The sequence below is a fragment of the Apodemus sylvaticus genome, chromosome 21 (assembly GCF_947179515.1).
Source record: "Apodemus sylvaticus chromosome 21, mApoSyl1.1, whole genome shotgun sequence".
In the NCBI taxonomy this organism is placed as follows: Eukaryota; Metazoa; Chordata; class Mammalia; order Rodentia; family Muridae; genus Apodemus; species Apodemus sylvaticus.
This window is the reverse complement of record NC_067492.1, coordinates 5,900,297-5,917,029: the sequence shown is the minus strand read 5'-3', so window position 1 is coordinate 5,917,029 and position 16,733 is coordinate 5,900,297. Positions and strand designations below refer to the sequence as shown.

At 65.6% G+C, this 16,733-nt stretch overlaps 8 non-coding genes across 8 annotated transcripts; all 8 read right to left on the bottom strand.

The window, feature by feature from the left end:
• Positions 1 to 1,075: 1,075 nt before the first annotated feature.
• On the bottom strand, positions 1,076 to 1,194 carry LOC127672200 (5S ribosomal RNA). The gene has a single exon (XR_007974863.1). It is a non-coding gene; the product is annotated as a 5S ribosomal RNA (ribosomal RNA).
• Positions 1,195 to 3,084: 1,890 nt separating this feature from the next.
• On the bottom strand, positions 3,085 to 3,203 carry LOC127672199 (5S ribosomal RNA). Its single transcript, XR_007974862.1, has one exon. It is a non-coding gene; the product is annotated as a 5S ribosomal RNA (ribosomal RNA).
• A 1,884-nt stretch (positions 3,204 to 5,087) lies between these two features.
• On the bottom strand, positions 5,088 to 5,206 carry LOC127672198 (5S ribosomal RNA). The gene has a single exon (XR_007974861.1). It is a non-coding gene; the product is annotated as a 5S ribosomal RNA (ribosomal RNA).
• Positions 5,207 to 7,094: 1,888 nt separating this feature from the next.
• LOC127672197 (5S ribosomal RNA) lies at positions 7,095 to 7,213 on the bottom strand. Its single transcript, XR_007974860.1, has one exon. It is a non-coding gene; the product is annotated as a 5S ribosomal RNA (ribosomal RNA).
• A 1,880-nt stretch (positions 7,214 to 9,093) lies between these two features.
• Positions 9,094 to 9,212, bottom strand: LOC127672195 (5S ribosomal RNA). Its single transcript, XR_007974859.1, has one exon. It is a non-coding gene; the product is annotated as a 5S ribosomal RNA (ribosomal RNA).
• A 1,877-nt stretch (positions 9,213 to 11,089) lies between these two features.
• Positions 11,090 to 11,208, bottom strand: LOC127672194 (5S ribosomal RNA). The gene has a single exon (XR_007974858.1). It is a non-coding gene; the product is annotated as a 5S ribosomal RNA (ribosomal RNA).
• Positions 11,209 to 13,085: 1,877 nt separating this feature from the next.
• LOC127672192 (5S ribosomal RNA) lies at positions 13,086 to 13,204 on the bottom strand. The gene has a single exon (XR_007974856.1). It is a non-coding gene; the product is annotated as a 5S ribosomal RNA (ribosomal RNA).
• Positions 13,205 to 15,080: 1,876 nt separating this feature from the next.
• LOC127672203 (5S ribosomal RNA) lies at positions 15,081 to 15,199 on the bottom strand. Its single transcript, XR_007974867.1, has one exon. It is a non-coding gene; the product is annotated as a 5S ribosomal RNA (ribosomal RNA).
• Between the last annotated feature and the right edge of the window lie 1,534 nt (positions 15,200 to 16,733).

Genomic DNA, 16,733 nt, shown 5'->3' with positions numbered 1-16,733 from the left:
CCACACACACACACACACACACACACACACACAAACACACAGCTACATTAGCAGAATGCAGGAGGGCAAGGCCCAAGAGCCTGCTGCCAACGGCCACGCTACGCCACCATCAATGAAGCCAGCCTGACTTGAGGACCGGTTACATGCTTGCCCACACATGCACATTCACACATGCACTCACAAGCATGATCGCACTGCGAGGGCCTGCGTGAGCGATTCCAGGCCCGAAAGCACACATGCCATCACACAGACACACACATATACACACAGCACTCCCACACTAGCACTCTGGAACACACACCCAATCCCCCAGGCACACACACTTGTGTGTACTGGCTGATAAGAGCAAGTATGCAGGAAGGGCCCTCATGCTACACACACACACACACACACACACACACACACACACCCCACACACACAGAGGCGCATTAGCAGAAGGCAAGATGGCAACACACAGTCTCACACCCGTCAAACAGTCTCTTGCGTGCTCTCTCTCACACCCACACAAACCAGCGCATGAACTCACGCAGCACCAGACACAAGACACAAGCAGACACACTGACACAGGCCCCCACAGCTCCCTAGACCTCCCGAGGCAGGCTAGAGAGGCGGGTGGTGGCTGGCTTCTTCGGGGACTCCTCCCACGGAGAGGGACTGGGCGAGGGCGAGGGGTGGAGTAGCCTGGTCCACCCCCCTCCCTGCCTGGGCAAGGTGGGAGCCAAGTGCGGTGTTGGATCAGGATGGGTGGGTCGGATGGGTGTTGGAGGGCATCCTGGGCTTGGTGCAAATAGAGACGGGCTCTCCCCTCCAACCCTCTGCCAGCTAGCTAGCCAGCCAGCCAGCCCTGCAGGGAGGTGCGGTGTGGTGTGGTGTGGCGGTGGCCACTCTGAGGGCTCCGGGAGCCAGCGGTGATGGGCGATACAAGCCTCGTCCTATGCGAGGAGGACGAGGGGGGGTGGGGGGGTGCTCTTTCCCGCGTGTGGGGTGTGGGTGGGACTGGACTGCCCTGGGCCCGGGTCTCTGGTCCCGTGACCAAAAGCAAGAGAGGACACGCCGCCGGGGCGGAGTCCAAAAAGCCTACAGCACCCGGTATTCCCAGGCGGTCTCCCATCCAAGTACTAACCAGGCCCGACCCTGCTTAGCTTCCGAGATCAGACGAGATCGGGCGCGTTCAGGGTGGTATGGCCGTAGACGACGGCCGCCGCTCCGGAAAGCCCCAAGAGCCTGCTGCCGGCGCTCGCCCTCCGCCACTGTCAACGCTGCCCCCCTGCCCCCCTGCCCCCCCCCTGCCCGCCCGCCCGCCGCCCGCCCGACGCCGAGCCCACGCGAGCCCAGGGCCCCGCAGACACACGCACTGTACCGCAGCGCACACCAAGAACCACAGGCAGGCGCGCACGCACCACGCACGCCACTCGGCCCGGCCCGAGCCCCACCCACACGCGCCAGCCCTGGCTGCCAGCCTACAACCTCCCCGAACCCCTTCAGCCCTCCTCCGCCCGCCCCGATGGAGCACGGGCCCAGACAGTGAGTGCCAGCCTTGGCCCCACGGAGAACTCTCCTTCTCCTGCTGCTCCCCTCCCCTCCGCTCCCCTCCTCTGCCCTCCCCTCCCCCTCCCCTCCCCTCTCCTCTTCTCCCCTCCCCTCCCCTCCGCTCCCCGAAGGTTCTTGGACCAGCATCCCCACCCACCCACCCACCCACCCACCCACGCGTGACCTCCTCTTGCCCTGGACGCTCGATGAGGACCAGGAGGACAGTCCGGCTTCTGGAATCTGGAATCGGGGACGCTGGGCCCCACCTCGCTCACTGCACCGTCCGTCCCTCCGTCCATCCCCGTGCCCCGGACTGGGACCCTCAGCCTGGACACGCACGGGAATTCGACCGACTGTGGATGGCTGGCATCCCATCCCACCCAGCATCCGCACAGCCACACCCGGCGGCACAGGCTAGCCCGGGAGCCAGGCACCGTCCGTGCCCTCCCTTTGGAGCGAGCGGGGCGCACACACAATACCCACACAGGGTCACAAAGCGCCCGACACGAGCAAGGGCTCGAGGCCGCCCCCCGGGCGAGAAAGCGCGCCGGCCCACACACGCTACTGATGCACAGAAGTGGGAACTTGAGGACCGGTTACACGCGTGCGTGCGCACACACACGCACATCCACACACGCACTCACAAGCATGATCGCACTGCGCGGGCCCGCGCGAGCACTTCCAGGCCCCAAAGCACACATGCCATCACACATACACACACATATACATATACACACAGCACTCCCACACTAGCGGGCTGGCACACCCACCCAATCTCCCAGGCACACACACTTGTAGGTACTGGCTGAGAAGAGCAAGTATGCAGGAAGGGCCCTCATGCTACACACACACACACACACACACACACACACACACACACAACCCACACACACACAGAGGCGCATTAGCAGAAGGCAAGATGGCAACACACAGTCTCACACCCGTCAAACAGTCTCTTGCGTGCTCTCTCTCACACCCACACATACCAGCGCATGAACTCACGCAGCACCAGACACAAGACACAAGCAGACACACTGACACAGGCCCCCACAGCTCCCTAGACCTCCCGAGGCAGGCTAGAGAGGCGGGTGGTGGCTGGCTTCTTCGGGGACTCCTCCCACGGAGAGGGACTGGGCGAGGGCGAGGGGTGGAGTAGCCTGGTCCACCCCCCTCCCTGCCTGGGCAAGGTGGGAGCCAAGTGCGGTGTTGGATCAGGATGGGTGGGTCGGATGGGTGTTGGAGGGCATCCTGGGCTTGGTGCAAATAGAGACGGGCTCTCCCCTCCAACCCTCTGCCAGCCAGCTAGCTAGCCAGCCAGCCAGCCCTGCAGGGAGGTGCGGTGCGGTGTGGTGTGGCGGTGGCCACTCTGAGGGCTCTGGGAGCCAGCGGTGATGGGCGATACAAGCCTCGTCCTATGCGAGGAGGACGAGGGGGGGTGGGGGGTGCTCTTTCCCGCGTGTGGGGTGTGGGTGGGACTGGACTGCCCTGGGCCCGGGTCTCTGGTCCCGTGACCAAAAGCAAGAGAGGACACGCCGCCGGGGCGGAGTCCAAAAAGCCTACAGCACCCGGTATTCCCAGGCGGTCTCCCATCCAAGTACTAACCAGGCCCGACCCTGCTTAGCTTCCGAGATCAGACGAGATCGGGCGCGTTCAGGGTGGTATGGCCGTAGACGACGGCCGCCGCTCCGGAAAGCCCCAAGAGCCTGCTGCCGGCGCTCGCCCTCCGCCACTGTCAACGCTGCCCCCCTGCCCCCCTGCCCCCCCCCTGCCCGCCCGCCCGCCCGACGCCGAGCCCACGCGAGCCCAGGGCCCCGCAGACACACGCACTGTACCGCAGCGCACACCAAGAACCACAGGCAGGCGCGCACGCACCACGCACGCCACTCGGCCCGGCCCGAGCCCCACCCACACGCGCCAGCCCTGGCTGCCAGCCTACAACCTCCCCGAACCCCTTCAGCCCTCCTCCGCCCGCCCCGATGGAGCACGGGCCCAGACAGTGAGTGCCAGCCTTGGCCCCACGGAGAACTCTCCTTCTCTTGCTGCTCCCCTCCCCTCCGCTCCCCTCCTCTGCCCTCCCCTCCCCTCCCCTCCCCTCTCCTCTTCTCCCCTCCCCCTCCCCTCCGCTCCCCGAAGGTTCTTGGACCAGCATCCCCACCCACCCACCCACCCACCCACCCACCCACGCGTGACCTCCTCTTGCCCTGGACGCTCGATGAGGACCAGGAGGACAGTCCGGCTTCTGGAATCTGGAATCGGGGACGCTGGGCCCCACCTCGCTCACTGCACCGTCCGTCCCTCCGTCCATCCCCGTGCCCCGGACTGGGACCCTCAGCCTGGACACGCACGGGAATTCGACCGACTGTGGATGGCTGGCATCCCATCCCACCCAGCATCCGCACAGCCACACCCGGCGGCACAGGCTAGCCCGGGAGCCAGGCACCGTCCGTGCCCTCCCTTTGGAGCGAGCGGGCGCACACACAATACCCACACAGGGGCACAAAGCGCCCGACACGAGCAAGGGCTCGAGGCCGCCCCCGGGCGAGAAAGCGCGCCGGCCCACACACGCTACTGATGCACAGAAGTGGGAACTTGAGGGACCGGTTACACGCGTGCGTGCGCACACACACGCACATCCACACACGCACTCACAAGCATGATCGCACTGCGCGGGCCCGCGCGAGCACTTCCAGGCCCCAAAGCACACATGCCATCACACATACACACACATATACATATACACACAGCACTCCCACACTAGCGGGCTGGCACACCCACCCAATCTCCCAGGCACACACACTTGTAGGTACTGGCTGAGAAGAGCAAGTATGCAGGAAGGGCCCTCATGCTACACACACACACACACACACACACACACACACACACAACCCACACACACACAGAGGCGCATTAGCAGAAGGCAAGATGGCAACACACAGTCTCACACCCGTCAAACAGTCTCTTGCGTGCTCTCTCTCACACCCACACATACCAGCGCATGAACTCACGCAGCACCAGACACAAGACACAAGCAGACACACTGACACAGGCCCCCACAGCTCCCTAGACCTCCCGAGGCAGGCTAGAGAGGCGGGTGGTGGCTGGCTTCTTCGGGGACTCCTCCCACGGAGAGGGACTGGGCGAGGGCGAGGGGTGGAGTAGCCTGGTCCACCCCCCTCCCTGCCTGGGCAAGGTGGGAGCCAAGTGCGGTGTTGGATCAGGATGGGTGGGTCGGATGGGTGTTGGAGGGCATCCTGGGCTTGGTGCAAATAGAGACGGGCTCTCCCCTCCAACCCTCTGCCAGCCAGCTAGCTAGCCAGCCAGCCAGCCCTGCAGGGAGGTGCGGTGCGGTGTGGTGTGGCGGTGGCCACTCTGAGGGCTCCGGGAGCCAGCGGTGATGGGCGATACAAGCCTCGTCCTATGCGAGGAGGACGAGGGGGGGTGGGGGGTGCTCTTTCCCGCGTGTGGGGTGTGGGTGGGACTGGACTGCCCTGGGCCCGGGTCTCTGGTCCCGTGACCAAAAGCAAGAGAGGACACGCCGCCGGGGCGGAGTCCAAAAAGCCTACAGCACCCGGTATTCCCAGGCGGTCTCCCATCCAAGTACTAACCAGGCCCGACCCTGCTTAGCTTCCGAGATCAGACGAGATCGGGCGCGTTCAGGGTGGTATGGCCGTAGACGACGGCCGCCGCTCCGGAAAGCCCCAAGAGCCTGCTGCCGGCGCTCGCCCTCCGCCACTGTCAACGCTGCCCCCCTGCCCCCCTGCCCCCCCCTGCCCGCCCGCCCGCCCGACGCCGAGCCCACGCGAGCCCAGGGCCCCGCAGACACACGCACTGTACCGCAGCGCACACCAAGAACCACAGGCAGGCGCGCACGCACCACGCACGCCACTCGGCCCGGCCCGAGCCCCACCCACACGCGCCAGCCCTGGCTGCCAGCCTACAACCTCCCCGAACCCCTTCAGCCCTCCTCCGCCCGCCCCGATGGAGCACGGGCCCAGACAGTGAGTGCCAGCCTTGGCCCCACGGAGAACTCTCCTTCTCCTGCTGCTCCCCCTCCCCTCCGCTCCCCTCCTCTGCCCTCCCCTCCCCTCCCCTCCCCTCTCCTCTTCTCCCCTCCCCTCCCCTCCGCTCCCCGAAGGTTCTTGGACCAGCATCCCCACCCACCCACCCACCCACCCACCCACCCACGCGTGACCTCCTCTTGCCCTGGACGCTCGATGAGGACCAGGAGGACAGTCCGGCTTCTGGAATCTGGAATCGGGGACGCTGGGCCCCACCTCGCTCACTGCACCGTCCGTCCCTCCGTCCATCCCCGTGCCCCGGACTGGGACCCTCAGCCTGGACACGCACGGGAATTCGACCGACTGTGGATGGCTGGCATCCCATCCCACCCAGCATCCGCACAGCCACACCCGGCGGCACAGGCTAGCCCGGGAGCCAGGCACCGTCCGTGCCCTCCCTTTGGAGCGAGCGGGCGCACACACAATACCCACACAGGGGCACAAAGCGCCCGACACGAGCAAGGGCTCGAGGCCGCCCCCGGGCGAGAAAGCGCGCCGGCCCACACACGCTACTGATGCACAGAAGTGGGAACTTGAGGACCGGTTACACGCGTGCGTGCGCACACACACGCACATCCACACACGCACTCACAAGCATGATCGCACTGCGCGGGCCCGCGCGAGCACTTCCAGGCCCCAAAGCACACATGCCATCACACATACACACACATATACATATACACACAGCACTCCCACACTAGCGGGCTGGCACACCCACCCAATCTCCCAGGCACACACACTTGTAGGTACTGGCTGAGAAGAGCAAGTATGCAGGAAGGGCCCTCATGCTACACACACACACACACACACACACACACACACACACACACACAACCCACACACACACAGAGGCGCATTAGCAGAAGGCAAGATGGCAACACACAGTCTCACACCCGTCAAACAGTCTCTTGCGTGCTCTCTCTCACACCCACACATACCAGCGCATGAACTCACGCAGCACCAGACACAAGACACAAGCAGACACACTGACACAGGCCCCCACAGCTCCCTAGACCTCCCGAGGCAGGCTAGAGAGGCGGGTGGTGGCTGGCTTCTTCGGGGACTCCTCCCACGGAGAGGGACTGGGCGAGGGCGAGGGGTGGAGTAGCCTGGTCCACCCCCCTCCCTGCCTGGGCAAGGTGGGAGCCAAGTGCGGTGTTGGATCAGGATGGGTGGGTCGGATGGGTGTTGGAGGGCATCCTGGGCTTGGTGCAAATAGAGACGGGCTCTCCCCTCCAACCCTCTGCCAGCTAGCTAGCTAGCCAGCCAGCCAGCCCTGCAGGGAGGTGCGGTGTGGTGTGGTGTGGCGGTGGCCACTCTGAGGGCTCCGGGAGCCAGCGGTGATGGGCGATACAAGCCTCGTCCTATGCGAGGAGGACGAGGGGGGGTGGGGGGTGCTCTTTCCCGCGTGTGGGGTGTGGGTGGGACTGGACTGCCCTGGGCCCGGGTCTCTGGTCCCGTGACCAAAAGCAAGAGAGGACACGCCGCCGGGGCGGAGTCCAAAAAGCCTACAGCACCCGGTATTCCCAGGCGGTCTCCCATCCAAGTACTAACCAGGCCCGACCCTGCTTAGCTTCCGAGATCAGACGAGATCGGGCGCGTTCAGGGTGGTATGGCCGTAGACGACGGCCGCCGCTCCGGAAAGCCCCAAGAGCCTGCTGCCGGCGCTCGCCCTCCGCCACTGTCAACGCTGCCCCCCTGCCCCCCTGCCCCCCCCTGCCCGCCCGCCCGCCCGACGCCGAGCCCACGCGAGCCCAGGGCCCCGCAGACACACGCACTGTACCGCAGCGCACACCAAGAACCACAGGCAGGCGCGCACGCACCACGCACGCCACTCGGCCCGGCCCGAGCCCCACCCACACGCGCCAGCCCTGGCTGCCAGCCTACAACCTCCCCGAACCCCTTCAGCCCTCCTCCGCCCGCCCCGATGGAGCACGGGCCCAGACAGTGAGTGCCAGCCTTGGCCCCACGGAGAACTCTCCTTCTCCTGCTGCTCCCCTCCCCCTCCGCTCCCCTCCTCTGCCCTCCCCTCCCCTCCCCTCCCCTCTCCTCTTCTCCCCTCCCCTCCCCTCCGCTCCCCGAAGGTTCTTGGACCAGCATCCCCACCCACCCACCCACCCACCCACCCACCCACGCGTGACCTCCTCTTGCCCTGGACGCTCGATGAGGACCAGGAGGACAGTCCGGCTTCTGGAATCTGGAATCGGGGACGCTGGGCCCCACCTCGCTCACTGCACCGTCCGTCCCTCCGTCCATCCCCGTGCCCCGGACTGGGACCCTCAGCCTGGACATGCACGGGAATTCGACCGACTGTGGATGGCTGGCATCCCATCCCACCCAGCATCCGCACAGCCACACCCGGCGGCACAGGCTAGCCCGGGAGCCAGGCACCGTCCGTGCCCTCCCTTTGGAGCGAGCGGGCGCACACACAATACCCACACAGGGGCACAAAGCGCCCGACACGAGCAAGGGCTCGAGGCCGCCCCCGGGCGAGAAAGCGCGCCGGCCCACACACGCTACTGATGCACAGAAGTGGGAACTTGAGGACCGGTTACACGCGTGCGTGCGCACACACATGCACATCCACACACGCACTCACAAGCATGATCGCACTGCGCGGGCCCAGGCGAGCACTTCCAGGCCCCAAAGCACACATGCCATCACACATACACACACATATACATATACACACAGCACTCCCACACTAGCGGGCTGGCACACCCACCCAATCTCCCAGGCACACACACTTGTATGTACTGGCTGAGAAGAGCAAGTATGCAGGAAGGGCCCTCATGCTACACACACACACACACACACACACACACACACACAACCCACACACACACAGAGGCGCATTAGCAGAAGGCAAGATGGCAACACACAGTCTCACACCCGTCAAACAGTCTCTTGCGTGCTCTCTCTCACACCCACACATACCAGCGCATGAACTCACGCAGCACCAGACACAAGACACAAGCAGACACACTGACACAGGCCCCCACAGCTCCCTAGACCTCCCGAGGCAGGCTAGAGAGGCGGGTGGTGGCTGGCTTCTTCGGGGACTCCTCCCACGGAGAGGGACTGGGCGAGGGCGAGGGGTGGAGTAGCCTGGTCCACCCCCCTCCCTGCCTGGGCAAGGTGGGAGCCAAGTGCGGTGTTGGATCAGGATGGGTGGGTCGGATGGGTGTTGGAGGGCATCCTGGGCTTGGTGCAAATAGAGACGGGCTCTCCCCTCCAACCCTCTGCCAGCTAGCTAGCTAGCCAGCCAGCCAGCCCTGCAGGGAGGTGCGGTGTGGTGTGGTGTGGCGGTGGCCACTCTGAGGGCTCCGGGAGCCAGCGGTGATGGGCGATACAAGCCTCGTCCTATGCGAGGAGGACGAGGGGGGGTGGGGGGTGCTCTTTCCCGCGTGTGGGGTGTGGGTGGGACTGGACTGCCCTGGGCCCGGGTCTCTGGTCCCGTGACCAAAAGCAAGAGAGGACACGCCGCCGGGGCGGAGTCCAAAAAGCCTACAGCACCCGGTATTCCCAGGCGGTCTCCCATCCAAGTACTAACCAGGCCCGACCCTGCTTAGCTTCCGAGATCAGACGAGATCGGGCGCGTTCAGGGTGGTATGGCCGTAGACGACGGCCGCCGCTCCGGAAAGCCCCAAGAGCCTGCTGCCGGCGCTCGCCCTCCGCCACTGTCAACGCTGCCCCCCTGCCCCCCTGCCCCCCCCTGCCCGCCCGCCCGCCCGACGCCGAGCCCACGCGAGCCCAGGGCCCCGCAGACACACGCACTGTACCGCAGCGCACACCAAGAACCACAGGCAGGCGCGCACGCACCACGCACGCCACTCGGCCCGGCCCGAGCCCCACCCACACGCGCCAGCCCTGGCTGCCAGCCTACAACCTCCCCGAACCCCTTCAGCCCTCCTCCGCCCGCCCCGATGGAGCACGGGCCCAGACAGTGAGTGCCAGCCTTGGCCCCACGGAGAACTCTCCTTCTCCTGCTGCTCCCCTCCCCTCCGCTCCCCTCCTCTGCCCTCCCCTCCCCTCCCCTCCCCTCTCCTCTTCTCCCCTCCCCTCCCCTCCGCTCCCCGAAGGTTCTTGGACCAGCATCCCCACCCACCCACCCACCCACCCACCCACCCACGCGTGACCTCCTCTTGCCCTGGACGCTCGATGAGGACCAGGAGGACAGTCCGGCTTCTGGAATCTGGAATCGGGGACGCTGGGCCCCACCTCGCTCACTGCACCGTCCGTCCCTCCGTCCATCCCCGTGCCCCGGACTGGGACCCTCAGCCTGGACATGCACGGGAATTCGACCGACTGTGGATGGCTGGCATCCCATCCCACCCAGCATCCGCACAGCCACACCCGGCGGCACAGGCTAGCCCGGGAGCCAGGCACCGTCCGTGCCCTCCCTTTGGAGCGAGCGGGCGCACACACAATACCCACACAGGGGCACAAAGCGCCCGACACGAGCAAGGGCTCGAGGCCGCCCCCGGGCGAGAAAGCGCGCCGGCCCACACACGCTACTGATGCACAGAAGTGGGAACTTGAGGACCGGTTACACGCGTGCGTGCGCACACACATGCACATCCACACACGCACTCACAAGCATGATCGCACTGCGCGGGCCCAGGCGAGCACTTCCAGGCCCCAAAGCACACATGCCATCACACATACACACACATATACATATACACACAGCACTCCCACACTAGCGGGCTGGCACACCCACCCAATCTCCCAGGCACACACACTTGTATGTACTGGCTGAGAAGAGCAAGTATGCAGGAAGGGCCCTCATGCTACACACACACACACACACACACACACACACACAACCCACACACACACAGAGGCGCATTAGCAGAAGGCAAGATGGCAACACACAGTCTCACACCCGTCAAACAGTCTCTTGCGTGCTCTCTCTCACACCCACACATACCAGCGCATGAACTCACGCAGCACCAGACACAAGACACAAGCAGACACACTGACACAGGCCCCCACAGCTCCCTAGACCTCCCGAGGCAGGCTAGAGAGGCGGGTGGTGGCTGGCTTCTTCGGGGACTCCTCCCACGGAGAGGGACTGGGCGAGGGCGAGGGGTGGAGTAGCCTGGTCCACCCCCCTCCCTGCCTGGGCAAGGTGGGAGCCAAGTGCGGTGTTGGATCAGGATGGGTGGGTCGGATGGGTGTTGGAGGGCATCCTGGGCTTGGTGCAAATAGAGACGGGCTCTCCCCTCCAACCCTCTGCCAGCCAGCTAGCTAGCCAGCCAGCCAGCCCTGCAGGGAGGTGCGGTGTGGTGTGGTGTGGCGGTGGCCACTCTGAGGGCTCCGGGAGCCAGCGGTGATGGGTGATACAAGCCTCGTCCTATGCGAGGAGGACGAGGGGGGGTGGGGGGTGCTCTTTCCCGCGTGTGGGGTGTGGGTGGGACTGGACTGCCCTGGGCCCGGGTCTCTGGTCCCGTGACCAAAAGCAAGAGAGGACACGCCGCCGGGGCGGAGTCCAAAAAGCCTACAGCACCCGGTATTCCCAGGCGGTCTCCCATCCAAGTACTAACCAGGCCCGACCCTGCTTAGCTTCCGAGATCAGACGAGATCGGGCGCGTTCAGGGTGGTATGGCCGTAGACGACGGCCGCCGCTCCGGAAAGCCCCAAGAGCCTGCTGCCGGCGCTCGCCCTCCGCCACTGTCAACGCTGCCCCCCTGCCCCCCTGCCCCCCCCTGCCCGCCCGCCCGCCCGACGCCGAGCCCACGCGAGCCCAGGGCCCCGCAGACACACGCACTGTACCGCAGCGCACACCAAGAACCACAGGCAGGCGCGCACGCACCACGCACGCCACTCGGCCCGGCCCGAGCCCCACCCACACGCGCCAGCCCTGGCTGCCAGCCTACAACCTCCCCGAACCCCTTCAGCCCTCCTCCGCCCGCCCCGATGGAGCACGGGCCCAGACAGTGAGTGCCAGCCTTGGCCCCACGGAGAACTCTCCTTCTCCTGCTGCTCCCCTCCCCTCCGCTCCCCTCCTCTGCCCTCCCCTCCCCTCCCCTCCCCTCTCCTCTTCTCCCCTCCCCTCCCCTCCGCTCCCCGAAGGTTCTTGGACCAGCATCCCCACCCACCCACCCACCCACCCACCCACGCGTGACCTCCTCTTGCCCTGGACGCTCGATGAGGACCAGGAGGACAGTCCGGCTTCTGGAATCTGGAATCGGGGACGCTGGGCCCCACCTCGCTCACTGCACCGTCCGTCCCTCCGTCCATCCCCGTGCCCCGGACTGGGACCCTCAGCCTGGACACGCACGGGAATTCGACCGACTGTGGATGGCTGGCATCCCATCCCACCCAGCATCCGCACAGCCACACCCGGCGGCACAGGCTAGCCCGGGAGCCAGGCACCGTCCGTGCCCTCCCTTTGGAGCGAGCGGGCGCACACACAATACCCACACAGGGGCACAAAGCGCCCGACACGAGCAAGGGCTCGAGGCCGCCCCCGGGCGAGAAAGCGCGCCGGCCCACACACGCTACTGATGCACAGAAGTGGGAACTTGAGGACCGGTTACACGCGTGCGTGCGCACACACACGCACATCCACACACGCACTCACAAGCATGATCGCACTGCGCGGGCCCGCGCGAGCACTTCCAGGCCCCAAAGCACACATGCCATCACACATACACACACATATACATATACACACAGCACTCCCACACTAGCGGGCTGGCACACCCACCCAATCTCCCAGGCACACACACTTGTATGTACTGGCTGAGAAGAGCAAGTATGCAGGAAGGGCCCTCATGCTACACACACACACACACACACACACACACACACACACAACCCACACACACACAGAGGCGCATTAGCAGAAGGCAAGATGGCAACACACAGTCTCACACCCGTCAAACAGTCTCTTGCGTGCTCTCTCTCACACCCACACATACCAGCGCATGAACTCACGCAGCACCAGACACAAGACACAAGCAGACACACTGACACAGGCCCCCACAGCTCCCTAGACCTCCCGAGGCAGGCTAGAGAGGCGGGTGGTGGCTGGCTTCTTCGGGGACTCCTCCCACGGAGAGGGACTGGGCGAGGGCGAGGGGTGGAGTAGCCTGGTCCACCCCCCTCCCTGCCTGGGCAAGGTGGGAGCCAAGTGCGGTGTTGGATCAGGATGGGTGGGTCGGATGGGTGTTGGAGGGCATCCTGGGCTTGGTGCAAATAGAGACGGGCTCTCCCCTCCAACCCTCTGCCAGCCAGCTAGCTAGCCAGCCAGCCAGCCCTGCAGGGAGGTGCGGTGTGGTGTGGTGTGGCGGTGGCCACTCTGAGGGCTCCGGGAGCCAGCGGTGATGGGCGATACAAGCCTAGTCCTATGCGAGGAGGACGAGGGGGGGTGGGGGGTGCTCTTTCCCGCGTGTGGGGTGTGGGTGGGACTGGACTGCCCTGGGCCCGGGTCTCTGGTCCCGTGACCAAAAGCAAGAGAGGACACGCCGCCGGGGCGGAGTCCAAAAAGCCTACAGCACCCGGTATTCCCAGGCGGTCTCCCATCCAAGTACTAACCAGGCCCGACCCTGCTTAGCTTCCGAGATCAGACGAGATCGGGCGCGTTCAGGGTGGTATGGCCGTAGACGACGGCCGCCGCTCCGGAAAGCCCCAAGAGCCTGCTGCCGGCGCTCGCCCTCCGCCACTGTCAACGCTGCCCCCCTGCCCCCCTGCCCCCCCCTGCCCGCCCGCCCGCCCGACGCCGAGCCCACGCGAGCCCAGGGCCCCGCAGACACACGCACTGTACCGCAGCGCACACCAAGAACCACAGGCAGGCGCGCACGCACCACGCACGCCACTCGGCCCGGCCCGAGCCCCACCCACACGCGCCAGCCCTGGCTGCCAGCCTACAACCTCCCCGAACCCCTTCAGCCCTCCTCCGCCCGCCCCGATGGAGCACGGGCCCAGACAGTGAGTGCCAGCCTTGGCCCCACGGAGAACTCTCCTTCTCCTGCTGCTCCCCTCCCCTCCGCTCCCCTCCTCTGCCCTCCCCTCCCCTCCCCTCTCCTCTTCTCCCCTCCCCTCCCCTCCGCTCCCCGAAGGTTCTTGGACCAGCATCCCCACCCACCCACCCACCCACCCACCCACCCACGCGTGACCTCCTCTTGCCCTGGACGCTCGATGAGGACCAGGAGGACAGTCCGGCTTCTGGAATCTGGAATCGGGGACGCTGGGCCCCACCTCGCTCACTGCACCGTCCGTCCCTCCGTCCATCCCCGTGCCCCGGACTGGGACCCTCAGCCTGGACACGCACGGGAATTCGACCGACTGTGGATGGCTGGCATCCCATCCCACCCAGCATCCGCACAGCCACACCCGGCGGCACAGGCTAGCCCGGGAGCCAGGCACCGTCCGTGCCCTCCCTTTGGAGCGAGCGGGCGCACACACAATACCCACACAGGGGCACAAAGCGCCCGACACGAGCAAGGGCTCGAGGCCGCCCCCCGGGCGAGAAAGCGCGCCGGCCCACACACGCTACTGATGCACAGAAGTGGGAACTTGAGGACCGGTTACACGCGTGCGTGCGCACACACACGCACATCCACACACGCACTCACAAGCATGATCGCACTGCGCGGGCCCGCGCGAGCACTTCCAGGCCCCAAAGCACACATGCCATCACACATACACACACATATACATATACACACAGCACTCCCACACTAGCGGGCTGGCACACCCACCCAATCTCCCAGGCACACACACTTGTATGTACTGGCTGAGAAGAGCAAGTATGCAGGAAGGGCCCTCATGCTACACACACACACACACACACACCACACACACACACAACCCACACACACACAGAGGCGCATTAGCAGAAGGCAAGATGGCAACACACAGTCTCACACCCGTCAAACAGTCTCTTGCGTGCTCTCTCTCACACCCACACATACCAGCGCATGAACTCACGCAGCACCAGACACAAGACACAAGCAGACACACTGACACAGGCCCCCACAGCTCCCTAGACCTCCCGAGGCAGGCTAGAGAGGCGGGTGGTGGCTGGCTTCTTCGGGGACTCCTCCCACGGAGAGGGACTGGGCGAGGGCGAGGGGTGGAGTAGCCTGGTCCACCCCCCTCCCTGCCTGGGCAAGGTGGGAGCCAAGTGCGGTGTTGGATCAGGATGGGTGGGTCGGATGGGTGTTGGAGGGCATCCTGGGCTTGGTGCAAATAGAGACGGGCTCTCCCCTCCAACCCTCTGCCAGCCAGCTAGCTAGCCAGCCAGCCAGCCCTGCAGGGAGGTGCGGTGTGGTGTGGTGTGGCGGTGGCCACTCTGAGGGCTCCGGGAGCCAGCGGTGATGGGCGATACAAGCCTAGTCCTATGCGAGGAGGACGAGGGGGGGTGGGGGGTGCTCTTTCCCGCGTGTGGGGTGTGGGTGGGACTGGACTGCCCTGGGCCCGGGTCTCTGGTCCCGTGACCAAAAGCAAGAGAGGACACGCCGCCGGGGCGGAGTCCAAAAAGCCTACAGCACCCGGTATTCCCAGGCGGTCTCCCATCCAAGTACTAACCAGGCCCGACCCTGCTTAGCTTCCGAGATCAGACGAGATCGGGCGCGTTCAGGGTGGTATGGCCATAGACGACGGCCGCCGCTCCGGAAAGCCCCAAGAGCCTGCTGCCGGCGCTCGCCCTCCGCCACTGTCAACGCTGCCCCCCTGCCCCCCTGCCCCCCCCTGCCCGCCCGCCCGCCCGACGCCGAGCCCACGCGAGCCCAGGGCCCCGCAGACACACGCACTGTACCGCAGCGCACACCAAGAACCACAGGCAGGCGCGCACGCACCACGCACGCCACTCGGCCCGGCCCGAGCCCCACCCACACGCGCCAGCCCTGGCTGCCAGCCTACAACCTCCCCGAACCCCTTCAGCCCTCCTCCGCCCGCCCCGATGGAGCACGGGCCCAGACAGTGAGTGCCAGCCTTGGCCCCACGGAGAACTCTCCTTCTCCTGCTGCTCCCCTCCCCTCCGCTCCCCTCCTCTGCCCTCCCCTCCCCTCCCCTCTCCTCTTCTCCCCTCCCCTCCCCTCCGCTCCCCGAAGGTTCTTGGACCAGCATCCCCACCCACCCACCCACCCACCCACCCACCCACCCACGCGTGACCTCCTCTTGCCCTGGACGCTCGATGAGGACCAGGAGGACAGTCCGGCTTCTGGAATCTGGAATCGGGGACGCTGGGCCCCACCTCGCTCACTGCACCGTCCGTCCCTCCGTCCATCCCCGTGCCCCGGACTGGGACCCTCAGCCTGGACACGCACGGGAATTCGACCGACTGTGGATGGCTGGCATCCCATCCCACCCAGCATCCGCACAGCCACACCCGGCGGCACAGGCTAGCCCGGGAGCCAGGCACCGTCCGTGCCCTCCCTTTGGAGCGAGCGGGCGCACACACAATACCCACACAGGGGCACAAAGCGCCCGACACGAGCAAGGGCTCGAGGCCGCCCCCGGGCGAGAAAGCGCGCCGGCCCACACACGCTACTGATGCACAGAAGTGGGAACTTGAGGACCGGTTACACGCGTGCGTGCGCACACACACGCACATCCACACACGCACTCACAAGCATGATCGCACTGCGCGGGCCCGCGCGAGCACTTCCAGGCCCCAAAGCACACATGCCATCACACATACACACACATATACATATACACACAGCACTCCCACACTAGCGGGCTGGCACACCCACCCAATCTCCCAGGCACACACACTTGTATGTACTGGCTGAGAAGAGCAAGTATGCAGGAAGGGCCCTCATGCTACACACACACACACACACACACACACACACACACACACACACACACACACAACCCACACACACACAGAGGCGCATTAGCAGAAGGCAAGATGGCAACACACAGTCTCACACCCGTCAAACAGTCTCTTGCGTGCTCTCTCTCACACCCACACATACCAGCGCATGAACTCACGCAGCACCAGACACAAGACACAAGCAGACACACTGACACAGGCCCCCACAGCTCCCTAGACCTCCCGAGGCAGGCTATAGAGGAGAGGCGGGTGGTGGCTGGCTTCTTCGGGGACTCCTCCCACGGAGAGGGACTGGGCGAGGGCGAGGGGTGGAGTAGCCTGGTCCACCCCCCTCCCTGCCTGGGCAAGG